The sequence below is a fragment of the Agelaius tricolor genome, unplaced genomic scaffold, assembly GCF_023055355.1.
Source record: "Agelaius tricolor isolate 1412-34295 unplaced genomic scaffold, bAgeTri1.0.p SCAF_3, whole genome shotgun sequence".
NCBI lineage: Eukaryota > Metazoa > Chordata > Aves > Passeriformes > Icteridae > Agelaius > Agelaius tricolor.
The window spans coordinates 11,340,687-11,354,773 of NW_027269263.1; the positions used below are offsets into that span (position 1 = coordinate 11,340,687).

At 45.9% G+C, this 14,087-nt stretch overlaps 1 protein-coding gene across 3 annotated transcripts in view; it reads left to right on the plus strand.

Annotated features, from left to right (window-relative positions):
* The first annotated feature begins 636 nt into the window (after positions 1-636).
* CHRM2 (cholinergic receptor muscarinic 2) overlaps positions 637-14,087 on the plus strand; it is a 92,770-nt gene continuing 79,319 nt past the window's right edge. Inside the window, exons 1-2 of one of the 3 annotated variants that reach the window (XM_071422452.1) lie at positions 637-913; positions 3,717-3,873. The gene's annotated coding sequence lies outside the window, so the exon portion shown is untranslated. Of the gene's footprint in view, positions 914-2,878; positions 3,874-14,087 lie in introns of those variants that run through there. The other 2 variants (XM_071422453.1, XM_071422454.1) reach the window with 2 other exon arrangements.

Here is a 14,087-nt window from a genome sequence, read left to right on the forward strand (position 1 = left end):
CCCAGCCCCTCGTAGCCTCCCTCTCTCTTGAGGGAACCTTGAGCTTCTGCAGATATCTCTGTGACCCCCAGGTGCAGATGAGAGCTGAATCAGGGAGGGAGCTCACCCTAGGAATACAATAGAAAATCTCCCCTTGGAAATGCCTGCCAGGGACACCACTCCTCTCTCTTCACCCAAGTTATGTATCCATGGGGACAGGGGACCAATCCTGCCGGGGCAAACCCCAACGAGGCAGCTCCACGCCGGGAGAAGGAGCCATTTGGGACACGTGTAGCCAGAAACAAGGAGAGCCCCCAGCAAAGTCTCTCTGGAGATCACTGGGCATCTCTGGATACGGATGCGGTTTCCTTTGGAATAGCCTCGCTGAAATTTGCTGTCTCCGCCTGCGCTCCCCGGGAGCGACTCCCGGTCCCTCTGCAGGGGAGGGAAGTTCAGCATGAGCAAACACGCGTTTCCCCACGAGCTTGCTTTTTGTTTCCTCCCAGCGAAGGGCTGAGTGCTTTGTTCTGTGGTTCCAGGACCAATTTAACCCCACTGCGGTTTAGAGCGCTGTAAATTACTCGGCTCCCTCGCCCTCCCTCTCCTTGCAGGAGCCGCGGCCGAGGAGCGTTTGGAGCGGCTGGGGAGTGAGGGGGATCGGGGAGAGGGATGTGTTTTAAACGTTTTAAGCTCAGAAGCGGCTTTTTTTTTTTTTCCCCCTCAGGAGGCGTGTCTAGCACGTAGATCTATAAAGAGGAGAGCCGGCAATGACGGATGCTCTGTCAAACTTAAAAGGTGCCAATTACCACGGAGTCACCGGGTGCCATCACGATGTACCTGCCGAGGTTGATTGAGAGCCGGGCTCGGGGAGGCAGCGCTGCTCTCACGCGTGTCGGTGGCGGGGGGGAATCTCCGCTGACAAGGCACGGAGGAGGTGAGGGTTACACGCCAGGGGTTTTCAGGACCTGGCTTTTATTTCCTTGGGAGATCACCCTTGCGAGGAAGCGAGATGCTGGCCGCTCGGGCGAGGGGATGTCCCTGCAGCGATCCGTGACGGCCGCACGGCGCTGAGCAGCGGCACTGGGGAGCCCCCTGCAGCTGGGCACGGCCACCTCCTGCCTTCACTCACAGCAGCCGTGCTGCTGAGAGCCATCCCCGCACCTCTGTCCTGTTCTGCAGTGCAGGGACACAGCCTGGGGAGTCCCCAAGACCGCCGGGGTCATCCCAGGGCAGGGACGCCCCCCGCTCCCTGCTCGCCGCTGTGGGAAGGGCTGAGTCGTGCTCGCAGCCGCTGAACTCTAATTAAATCTCCAGAAATCAACGTGCACAATCAAACACTCGCTGGGAGGGAAAGAATAACAATAATGATAATAATAAGGGGAAGAAGAAGAAGCAGGCGTTGTGACTTTTGAGGCTGCTGGTCATGCTGATTAGCGAATGTTAAAGTGTGTTAAGTGCCAAGGGCTCAGAGACAAGCGTGGGAGGTGCAGGGGTGGCCGGGGCTGAGGCTCTGTCTGGCAAAGGAAGGGACACCCAGACTGTGGAGGTGGCTGTCCCCTGCCCTGGCACTTGAAGTGAAGACAGCAATCAATCCCATGGGGCTGTGGCGTGCTTATGGCATGCTTCCCGCCTCCAAATATCAAAATCAAATATCAATACCAAATATCTGATGCAAAATTATCGTCCGAGTGCCTGGATAGCTGTCTTCCAACTCTGCTGTGAAGTCCAGGCAAAATTTTCTGTGAAAACTGAGAAACCAAGGGGCATAAGTCAGGTCCCAGGTGCCTTGATTTTCATGAAAAGCTCTAAGTAATCCAGCCCTTAAATCATGTGAAAGTGCTTTCACATAGAGAAACACAGCCTTGTTTACTGTACCTACACTGTACCTGTATAACACAGCTACCTCCAAAATTCAGAGCTCCCCATCTCCAAATTAAGCTGGTAGTAAGGAACAAAAAAGATCATTTAGTTCCAACTCCACTACCATGGGCAGGGACATCTTCCACTAGATCAGATTGCTCAAAGCCCCATCCAGCCTGGCTTTGGACCCTTCCAGGCAGTAGCCCTACAGGACTACCCTGAAGGCACATCACCCTCTTTGGGGTAAATCTACCCCTAAGACCCTTCCAGGAGCAACAGCTAGATGCACATGAGTCATGTAGACAGCTCTCTTCCTGCAGCAATCTCAGGCCAAGAAATATTTGGAGGAGTGGAGGTTGGAGTGGAGAGGAGGGGAGTGCTTGGGCTGTAGCTCCTTCAGCCTTTCAAGACAAGAGATGGGGCAGGGGAGGCAGCAGCCAAAAGCCTGGATTGCCTTCATGAAGTCCACTTCTCTTTTCTGCACTTAGCACTTCCCCCCTGCTATGCTTTGGACAATAGATGAGATGGGTTCCGCTCTCCTGCTTCCCACTCCGACAGCCCTATCCCAAGGGAAAAAGCAAACTTCAGAGCACAAATCAGTTCTGGTCCAGGAGAGAGGCAAATAAAAACAAAGAAAACCTAAAGATTTTTATATCAAGATTACATCCACAGAAGTGGCAAGTTTTCTTATACAAAATTAACACTTCTTAGCCTAGTGACTGTTAGTTAAAGAACAATTCTTTACACCCTGTGAGAATTAACTCTTGTTCTCAGAATGTACCTGTTTTCCCTTATTTGTCATTGTGCAAAATGTGCAAAATTTATTTGTCAATGTGCATGAAAATTTCAGAACCACAATCAGTTTAAGAAACTGAACTGGATTTAGTGTAACAACATTTTTCCACAATGTGTGGACCTCCGATGACTGCAATAATCTAAAAGCAAGATCTCCTTCTCTCTTTTTCTTCCCACATATTGCTTTTACACTTACAGCTATCAAGGAGTTGGATTAAAAGAAAAAACAAGAAAAGAAAAAATAATCAGAAATAAAGAGGACAGTATTGCAGGAAAAGATGGGGAGAAGGTAATTGAAAAAACAAAAAAGTGGTTCTGATGTGCAAATTGTAGATAAAGACTTATGATGAGAAAGAGGGGAGTGCCTGATGAGGAAGACGGGAGAGTGTGTTGAGAGATAACAAGAACCAGTAATTTCTATTCAGCAAAGCCACCAAATCAGAGAGCAGCGCGATCTTATTGGAGGAGAGCCTTCAACAGCAACTAATCCTGTCATATTGAAAGAAAATTGTAAATGTTCTCTGCAGAAATTGCCTTCCCATTGCAGCTAATCGAGCCCACTTGGCGCTCGCACACATCACACACCCCCGCACGCCCTCCGGGCGGGCAGCGAGCGGACCCACAGCCGCGGCAGCCGGCAAGGACATCCACCCGAGATGCTCACCTAGGCAAAGCTTCCCTCGCTCGCCACCAGCCCAACCAGGGCGGCAGCTCACCCTCACTTCCCCACCAGCTCTGGGGAAGTGTAAATTATTACCGGCTCACTCACGAGTCCCGGCTTCACCTGTTTTTAATTGCTCCAGTTTTGTCTAAACCTTTAAGTCAGGTTCGATAGCACTATTGCTCTATATTTTTTTAAATGTTATTTATTTTTTTTTTTTAAAGCTCAGCTTGGCTGAACTGAAGCAGCGACTCCCGAGGGTGTGCGTGTATATGTGTGTGCCTGTGGGTGTGGGAGGGCGAGAGGGAGCGAGAGACAAAAACTCCATCAGCCCGGACAATGCCACCTCTCGTTTAAAGCTTCCAAGCTGTTATTCTTTCCCCGCACTATCACGGTACCGAGCGCTCTGTGTTTCCCCCAGCCCAGCCCCCCTGGCTCCTGGTGGAAGATATGGAAGAGGAAGATAAAGCCGCTGGCTGCGGGCGCTGACGGCGCGCAGCCCGCATGCCTCTGCCGCCGCCGCTCCAGCGAGCCGCTTGCAGCGGGATGAGATGCAACTTCTGCTAATTGGATCACAGGTAGGAAAGCTTTGCTTTTTACTGACGTTTCCTCTCTCTTCTTTTTTTGCTTTTTTCTTTCCATCTTCTTTTTTTTGGTCTTTTTTTTTTTTTTTCCTCTTGCCTTTTCTTTCACGTCCTCTACCCTCCGCCCCTTCTTCGCCGCACCTAGGATTTCATCCGCTGCTGTCATAGGAAAGCTCCCGCCAAGGAAACAATGTCTAAGAGACGAGCTTTTGCTTCCTGGCAGAACAAGCAGAGCAGACCATAGGGAAACTTTTGCTGAATGGGTCACAGCTGAGCGGGCCACCGGTGAGAAGCAGCGAGAGGAGATTAGGCAAAGCGATTGTCCCCAGCACAGAGCCCTTGTCTGTCGAGTTTCAGTTGCGATATTAATCCCAGAACCGAGCCTGTCGTGGCATAGCGGGAGAGACACAGTAGAGAAACCTTCACATTTTTCAAGCTCCGTACACAGGGGGGTTTTATTACAAAAGCTACATTCCGACACAGGCTCATCTGCCGGGCTGCCGCTCCCAAATCCCGCTGTGACATGTTTGCCGGCGACTCCTGCAAAATGTCAGCGGGAGCGGGAGCGGAGCCGTCCCCGGGGAGCGGAGCCTGCCCGCGGTGCGCGCTCGCTGTCGGGCGGGACGGGGCGGGCGGGATCGGGATCGCTGCCCTGCGGGACCAGGAGGGATGCGGGGTGCCGGGGAGGGAGCTGCCGGCGCTTCCCTCGCCCCCCGAGTCCCCGCTGTGCCCGGGAGCAGCTCCCGCTGCCCCATCTCCCATGTCCTGCTCGGGGAGGGGAGCGGGCTCGGAGGTGGGAAGGGTCTGGGCTTTCCCCGGCTCATTTCCGGCCCCGCTTCCCCGCATCCTTGTCCTGGCTTCGCTCCCTGGAGCAGGGAGCAGGGTGATGCGGGAGAGGATGGGCCGGGGCCGGCTCGTCCCCCTGTCCCGGTCCCGGCCGTGTCTCCGGGCTCCTTTTACTTTCGCCGTGCACCACCATGGGGTGCTTAGGGCCAGAAGGAGGGAGCTGACAATGAGAGGGAACTCAGATCAAGCTGTGGGAGAAAAATTTCCACCCAGAAACAGCCCTGGGGCATCGAGGTGCTCGTGCAGCCCCACAATAAGGCTGTGTCGGGGACTCTGAAGGGACTAAGTGCTTTCTGATTTCAGGGCACTTCTCCTGGCTTTGTGCCTTCCCACCGGGCTGCCCCGTGGCTTGGCGGCTGCCCCAGCACCAGGGTGATGGGGAAAGGCGGGCTGGGAGCTCCTCTGCTCTCCCCTGCAGGGCAGCCCAGCCCCAGGGCCCTGATGCCAGGTGCTCCTGGAGAATGGCTGTGCCCGGCCCATGAGTGAGTCCTTACCCCTTTACTGGGTGAAGAACAAGGGACAATTCCTCCCACCCCTGTAAGATTGTTTATTCTTACTGTTTTGATTTGCTAAAGTTCCTCCCAGGGCAAGGAGATGGCTTTTCCAGCTGGAAATTCTTGTTGTAAATCTAGCCAGAATGACATCTATTCCCATTTTTATGTGTCAACCAGTGTGTTGGCACATTGGCTTGTCCTTGTCCCTTAAGGAAGATACTCTCTTTGCAGAAAGAAAAAGGCAAGGACAAAAAAAGAAGCTCTAACCTCTGCTTGACAGCCTGTTCTTGCAGCTATTTGGTGGATAAAGCAAATCCACAAACTATAAAAAAGGATAAGGAAGGTTAATACAGGAGAGCAGAAGCATGCATGCTGTCTGCCTTTATGGTATTGCATCACTTGCAATCACAACCCCTCTCTGAATACACACCAGCTTTGATTGTGTGGTTTATGACCACCAGCTGCTCTCGGTGATTCATCTATAAACCTCTTTAAGCTACACAGAATACAGTTCCTTGTTCCTTTAGGATCTCTTGGAGTGTAAGTTTGGTTGAACTTCCCCTCTGCAGGAGCCTGGACTGTTTGGCTTTGCACCAGGAGAGTGAGAAGTGCAGTAATCTCACTGGTTTGTTGTGCCCCACTGAGCTGCCCCCTCAGCACTCTGATTTCTGCATTGTAGTCCACCTGGGAGCAAGGCACAATATATGGGGAGGGGGGGTCTAGGATATCCCCAACTTGTTTTGGATGGAGGGCAAAATTATAAAAAGGAGAGGTCATGCTTTTCTCCCATCCAAACCCAGGATTTTGAGTAGTGTCCTCTATCCTAATGGTTGTAACTGCATCTGGGCAGAGCTCAGGGAGGCCTGGACCATGTGTGATGAAGGATGTCCTGAGGAGATGGAAAGCACAGCTGCCTGGCTGTGCTCTGTCACATCCATCCAGGATGGAGACACAGACACTGAAAGGAGGAAACTGAGGCCATCAGTTAAAAACAGAATCTATAAACAAAACTTTTTTTTTTCCCTCCTAGGTGTTCAGCCCAGTGCCCGCTGCCACTTTGGTTGTCACCTCTGGGCTGAATCCCTGCGTGTGTGTCATGGTTCTCGGCTACTCAAAATGCTTGCAGCCCGTTTGGTGTCTCATTCAAAAGTCTTTTGAGGACACCTACTATGAAATCCCTCACTGTTGTTAATATAATCCCAGGAGGTTGCTCTGTCCCACTTCACTCCTGTAACCCACTCACCCGTTCACCCAGCTTTCCCTTCTCCGCTAATATCATGACCTACATGCAAAAGATGTATTTTCTGGTCCTGTTTCCATAGCAATGCAGCACGGGGAACTCAGACAAGCCAGTAATAATGAAGCCAATTCCCTTTCTGTGAAATCAGGACCTCTTTGAAAGTTGAGTTCAGTTTAAGGCAGAGTAGGAAGCCGCGGAGAGTTTTATTTCCATCCCGGAGCTCAGGTCCCCGCGCCCTCTAGTGCCAGAGGCAGGCGAGGAAGAGCATCCCCGGGACCAAGGAATGTGAATCTTCCTAGCCAACTACAGCACAGGGAGACAAGCAAGTGGTGTGAGAAAAGGACATTCTTCCATGTTTCCCAGTGTCTGTTGCCAGTCAGGTCTGCTAAATCCCAAGCTGCAAAAAAGGGCAGCTAATGCTCAGTTGATTCAACTGATCCTGGTTTGTTCACTCAGAGATTATGGCTTGGGTGGGTTATACTGTGCAGTAAAATGTGGGAAGAAATTGAAGCTGGGAAGCTCAGACTATGTCTGACCATTTTTTTGGAAATTTTGGATCTCTCTGGATTTGAGCTTCGCAGCTTGAAGCCACTCTCAGCTAATTTTGAGAGATTTGAAGGCACAGAAGAGGATTACTCACTCGTGAAACTGCTGCCCTGACCTTCTACTGGCTGTTTAGGTGGGTGGATGGGATAGGCAACAGTAATCAGGCTAAGGAAAGCTGAAGGGGTTCAGATGCAGCTCATATGATTGACAGGGATAACTTTTCCACAAATGCTTGTAGCCTCAAATCTTAAAAAGCTTAAATTATATGCTGGCATTTAATGTATGGTAGCATTAAATTGTGTGGTAGCATTTCAAGGCCTGTTAGATCCATCTCAGAGATTCCCATCTCCAAGAGCCAGGCTGCACAAAGAGCCAAGCACTGAGAACTCCTGAGGCTAAACGGGACTCCACGCACACCACCCACCCATCTTTTCCAGTTCCTCTATTTTGGCAAAGGTAGCTTTCAGTTTTGCCAGGGTCTCCACAGCTTTTCCTGTGTCAGAGCTGCCCAAAAAATACAGTTCCCTACTTGCTTGTCCACATCCCACCAGCTGACTGCCAAACACCTGTGCCTAGCAGATTGCATTCCCTAGCTCTCCACATTAAATCGAGGAGGGATCCCTTGCTGACTTATCCCACCAGCTTCCTACACTTCCCTGATTGAAGTGGGCAGAATTAAAAGTTGAGACCACTCCTGAAGTTGCATTAAAGGGCTGCCTCCTTTTCCCATACACCCTGAGCTTGCTGCTATGTTGAAATGCTTTAGGCTGTGGAGCTGCCAGTCATTTTGGACTGCCTGTCTTACCTTATAATCTATATTATTACCTATGTCTAACACCATCTATTCCCCATAGGAAGGGTTATACATCAGCAGATCTTCCAAAGAATATTCTCTCATATAGCACAATTTGAAGTTCCAGGAGGATAGCATAGGGTGAAGTGAGTTTCATTTCGTTTCCATCAAGGACTTCTTAGAGAATGCTTGCCAATGCCACTAAGATGTGCAGTGGGATTTCAGTAGTTCACGTGCTTCATATATTTGTTTTTAAGGATATGATACAGGTTAAATGAAACCACATTTAGGGCTAGCTGCTTTGCTCAGAGTCTTCTGCATGTTTTCTGTTTGACAAGATGATTCTTTGATTCCCATCATTCCAGTATTTCTTGAGACTCCATGGGCTAGATTTTGATCTTAATTACATTCTTTCAAATCAGGGGTGCCTCCAGTGATTTTAATTGCCTCTGCTTTATTCTGGTGCAATTGAGCTCAAAATTTGACTTTCACAGAAACATAGCAAGTATTGTAATTAGAATATGCCAGTGTTTTGACAACTGTTCATGGAACAGCTCTGTTTCATCAGACTCTGCTGAAAGGGAAATGCAATGTGATAATGGGCATTGGGAATAGCACGGGGCACCTCTTGCAGTGATGGCAATAAAGATCTCTGTGAGAAGTCACAACATAAATAGGCGAAAAATTCTGTAAATCAGCATTTTCCAGGATTTCCCTAAGCTCTTAGAAAAGCTCTGAGTAAACTGTGGGCATGTTTTCTTTGATTTTGGTTGCTTGTGTTTGGTGCTTGGTTTTGTTTGGGGTTTTGTGGCTTTTTTTGAGAGAGGTATAATGAGACAAAAATATCTCCATAGGTCTTTCTTCTGAATCATTGTCAAAATTGGAAACCAAAGTGATTTAAAAGAATTTTCTTGCTTAGTGATTTCTCTGGCTCAGGATTTTCAGGTAGCCTGAGTATATAAAGATCTCATTATTTCTGTGCAGACAGGATGATCTTCAAACATGAAGATTAGATCCTTTTCTTTTGTAATCTGTTCCACCTCGTGAGAAACAAAAATTAGCAAAAATGATACATAGGGAAAAAATGTTTCTGATATAGACCATAGCATTTTCACAGATTCCTGAGAAATTTTCTCTCAGCTTTGCAGTGAATTACTGATGTCTATTCTAAACTCATCTGTCTCATGCTCAGTCAATTAGAAAACAGAGCAGTCATATATTGAAAATTATTCATAACTTTGTTCATGAGTAATGGCAACAAGCTTATTCTGCTATTATTTCTGAAATCCTTTAAAGCAAGCCAGTGACCAATGATTTATTCATGAAAATATTCGCACGTTTCAAAACTTTCATGAATGTTAGCATGAATAATTAAGGGAATTTGTGTTATTTGTTCTCATTGCTCATTATTTTCCTATTCAAAAAGGCATCAGTCATCCACTTACAGAGCATTAGAACATAATGATTACAGTATTGGATCAGACAGGTGTTTTGTCTCATCCTGTAGAGTGTTTTGATCAATGTTGGTTACCAAAAAAGGCAGGTGTAGTGAATGCTGCCCTAGATATCTGCACTGCCCTCAGGTAAAAGGTTTTTATACCCATCAGCTTGGGTTTGCTCTCTACCCAGAGATCTTTTCCAAATGACAAAAAGATCTACTCACCTCCCTCCCCAGGTGGAAACCTCTAGAGATTTTAGACAAGCTGCAGATGTACTCACAGGCCAGATAAGCAGCTAATCCGGTTTTGCGTCCCAGTGAGTTCAGTACCTTAGTGATAGCATGTAGCAGGCAATTCAGTAGGTTAATTAAATATTTTCCTTGGAAAATCATATTCCAGACAACCTTTGTTCTATTTAAATTAGTTGTCTTTCAGTGTTATTGATACCTCTCTGTTATGTTAAATGAAAAGACCAACTGGAACAGCCAGTTCATTGTATAGGTGTCACTCATTTAATCCCCCATTAGAGAAGAAAAGAACAATAAAGTAATTTCCATTTTAACACCTCTTACTCCTCCCATGCTAATGAAAGTTTGGGGTTGTTTGGTTTGGTTTTTTTTTCTGACCACTGCTGTAATAGAGCAGAATAGGGTTGTTCACTGTAATGCCATAAAGAGTGGCCACAGATGGCTTAGAATCCAGAAAGGCTTCCAAATCTTTCACTCTACCTGTGACTGTTCTGCCTCAGCTAATATTAATTTCCATTAGCTACCCAAATGTTAGGTTCTCCCAATTCAATTAACATACTACAAAATACTTGATTTCTTATTCTTTTTTTCTAAGAGCAATAATTCAAGTAAAGAAGTTCTACGTTCTTGGACAACCCGACTGTTAATATTTTGCTGTGAAAAAGGATCACTCATGTGTAGCTTCTCTTTTCTCTTTCCTAACCAGCTTCCAGTTTGTAATAGTAATTTTCCTATTCTATCACAACTTAAATCTATCAAAGAATTTAATGCAATATAGAAGTACCTATATATGTAGACTTGTCAGGTTGGTTTCTTGGTCTTTTAACTTGATGCTTCAAAGAACATATATCAGGCAACATTTTCTTAAAAAATCTATGATTCTTTTTTATCCTCTCCTACATGTAAATCCAGTTTTTGTTAGTTTCAGTCAATTAAGGTGGAAGTAGAATGAGGCTTTTCAGTATATAATACCTAAGATTAATCCTGTGCCTGTCCTAAAGATAGGTATGTTTGTTGCTACCCCCTGTCCTTCTGCAGCGTATCTGACTCCAGCAACAACTTGCATATTTTTGCTATCAGCACAGCCACTTCAATTTCAAATGCTTTCCAAACCCTTGCATATATAGCCATGAGGTCCTTTTGATATGCTGCTGTTTAGTTTATCAATTTGTTCCAATGTTTCCCCTTTCAGAGTTTCACGTTCTGACAGCTCATGTGCTTCCTTGTCTTGGAAAAAAAATAGGTCTAACATCGATATCAGCACAGCATCATTTGCACAGAAGATTTAACCAAAAAAATAATTCAGCACCTCTGCAAAGTCCTTTTCCTCATTAATTATTCCAAATAGTCCCTTGATGTGCAGTAGATCCCACTGGCTCCCTCCTGAACTGGCAGAATTTAAGAGCTTTGAGAAATGTCCTGCAGTTCCTCTCTCTGCACACACCCCCACCAGCTCTTGTCAGTTTGTGCATCCTTGGTCCTCTTCATTTACAGCTGACATTTTGTTTGTGTTTTATTTTAACTCCCTCCCTTAGCCATGGGCTTCACCAGACATGAAGTGTCATTTCCACAAATGTGGTTGCTTGGCTCAAGCAACTTCTTGGACCTTCACATTTCACAACAACTTTTTTCCTGCCTTCCCTTCCAGTTTGCTTTCCACACGACCTCACTGAATCAGAAACTGTCTGTTGTTTTGAATCTGTGGATTTTACTCTCTCTTTTGTTCTTTGTTTTTTTTTTTGTTTTTAATTTCATTTATTTCTGCCTTCAGTACTTTTTAAGCAGCTCACTAATTATGAGCAGTTTGTCTTGCACTCTTAATGCAGTAATAAGTTTATTATTTTTCAATGTTTTGACTGTTTCATGTCTTCAGCTATTTAGTTAAGAGCACCTGCTCTTATGTTCTCCACTTATTCTAAAAACCACTTAGGAATTGATGGGGTTTTTTTGATCTGTTGGTACCATTTGACTTACCAACACACAGGTGGGTGGACTCACTGATGGTTGGTCACAATTTTATTAGACATTTTGATACCTCTTTGATGTCTCTCCATAACAACCCTTTGAATACCCCAGACATTTCCTGGAATAAGGGTGCTAGTGCTTTGTGCAAGCATCAGGCTTGAAGTAGAGAGGATATTTTTTCACTTAGCACACTGGACTGAGACCAAGCTGATCACAGATAAGCTCCTGACCGTGCCACCCACCTGCTGCATGAGTTTTGACACATTCCTGTGGCCTGACACAAAGCCTGCTGAGGTCAGAGACCAACTCTTGTTACCTTGGGTAGGCTTTGGCTTGGCATCCTGAGGCAGGGACAATAATTCTTCCTGGTCCCATGACAGTGTTGTAGGGATTTGCTTCCTGCAGATTGTCAGATAGTGAAGTTCAGCTGTGGTGCTGCCAAATGAAAAAAAAAAAGGAACAGACAGACTCCATACAGAGGGTTTTTCTTTGCACTGGAATGTTGGAAAATTGAGCCTTTAGGAGATGCTTAGTGGGAAAGTTTCTGTTCAGGAAAGGAGGATAAGCTAAAATGTTCAGTATCCCTCCAACAAAAAGGTACTGAGGCTGCAGCTGCTCCAGACCTTGGTGAAAAGTAAAAGAGAGATAGAGATGTTTTCTCTGCTGTTGCTTTTCCATGCTCAATCTGATCCCCTGATCCATTACTGGCCTCTTTCACCCACACAAATTTCACTTTTCTAGCACTGTATATTCAGCTGATGAAAGCTGTCAGAGCACGAATGACATGAAAGGAGAGGCCACCACCAAAGAAAGTGCTATATTTAACCTGGCAATGTCATGCCTTCTCAGGATGACCTTGAGCCCTAACACTGAGAATTTAAACAGGGAATCTTGGTTGTGAAGCTTCTTCCTTTAGCCAAACATAGAAGGCTCTTAAATATGAGGAAAAGTGGGAAAGAAGTAAGGTAAAATAAGTTTTCCTTCTGCTTTTGACATTTGTGATAGCCAGCACACTTAACTGCCACTAGAAGAGTACATGAAGGGCTCACTGTTAAATTCTCATTAGAAATGTCTGTTTGATGTCTGCTAGTCATTTCCACAATCTGATCCACTGAGAGTAAATGTAGGGATTTTTACTGAAAGGTTTTGACATCAGAAGCAGTTTCCTGCAAGAAATACCCTACTGTTATTAATTATTTTGCTATGTGCTTCAGTAAAGGGGAAAAATCCCAAAAGTACACAATTGGGAAAAAAAAGTAAGGAAGGAAAAAAGAAAGAAGATGAACAAAAGCTTTTGTTATGTTTTGTCTGAAGAAAGCCTGTAACTATCTCTCTCCCTTTCTTTAGCAAAGAGTGAGACTGTTTATCTCCTACTTTGAAGCACAGGGAAATGCAAAATAACAGGTTTAAAAAAGCCCAGGTAAGTCAGGCACTGCCATCCTTTCTGAATGACAGATTTGACAATTAATATTCCACATTATTGTCTTCAATTCCTCTTAAAAATCGAAGTAGGGTGTGGAAATTACACATGGCTAAAAAGATGAGGAGTCATTTTCTTGTTAGTACTTTCAGAAAGTAGTGACAAAGGCTGAGTTCCTGGTTTCACCACAGGTTGCTGACATGGCCTTGGACAAGCTCAGTAACCTCCTGTACCTCAGCTTCTAACATGGAAATAGTATAAAAAAACATTTTCATTCTCGCAAGCTTTGTCTGCTCTTCCTGTTTAGATTTTTAAAGTGTTTGGCAGCATTTCTGGAACAGTCAGCACTAAACCTGCCCTTAAACATACCTAAATTTGGGCATCCATAGAAAGAAATGAATGATATATTATCTTTCAAATGTTCAGTTGCTTTTTATTCCATCTGCAAATTATCTAATAGCATGGGCCTTTGGGGAGTCAGAGCCTTTCCACTGACCCCTGGTGCTGCTGGCACAGGCAGCTACACATGGGATGGTATCCCAATTTATGCTGGGGTGGTGGTACCACTGTGTGCTTGTTCCCTTTGCTGCCACACACTTCTGAGAGTGTGGGCACTTCTGAGCAAAGTGGGAACTCTGGCTCAGGGAGAGTTGTTTTTGTAGCCAGAATCATCAGGTGAGCCCTCTTCTCTGGACAATGCTCAGCCTGCTTTACTTTCTGTGCTCACCTGAAATTTTTTGTCCTTCTTGGCCAGGTTCTTACTAAAACCAAAACTACTGTAAGACACTAGGGAAAGTTTCCCTGAGGGAAAGGCAGGTGCAAAGCTGCAGAGAGAAAGCACTTAGCCCCACAAACCAGCAGCAGCAGGATTTACCCACTTTGGGGACACAGTGGCAGCCCAGATATCAAATGTGCTGCTCTTCAGGGAGAGTGTGATGGTGTTTGCAGGGGTCCCAGGATGAGGGAAGAGACGAGGATCTGACTCCATGTTTCAGAAGGCTGATTTATTATTTTATGATATATATTACATTAAAACTATACTAAAAGAATAGAAGAAAGGATTTCCTCAGAAGGCTAGCTAAGAATAGAATAGCAAAGAATGATAACAAAAGTTTGTGGCTTGGACTCTCTGTCTGAGCCACCGGGCTGTGATTGGCCATTAATTAGAAACAAAACATGGGCCAATCACAGATCCACCTGTTCCATTCCACAGCAGC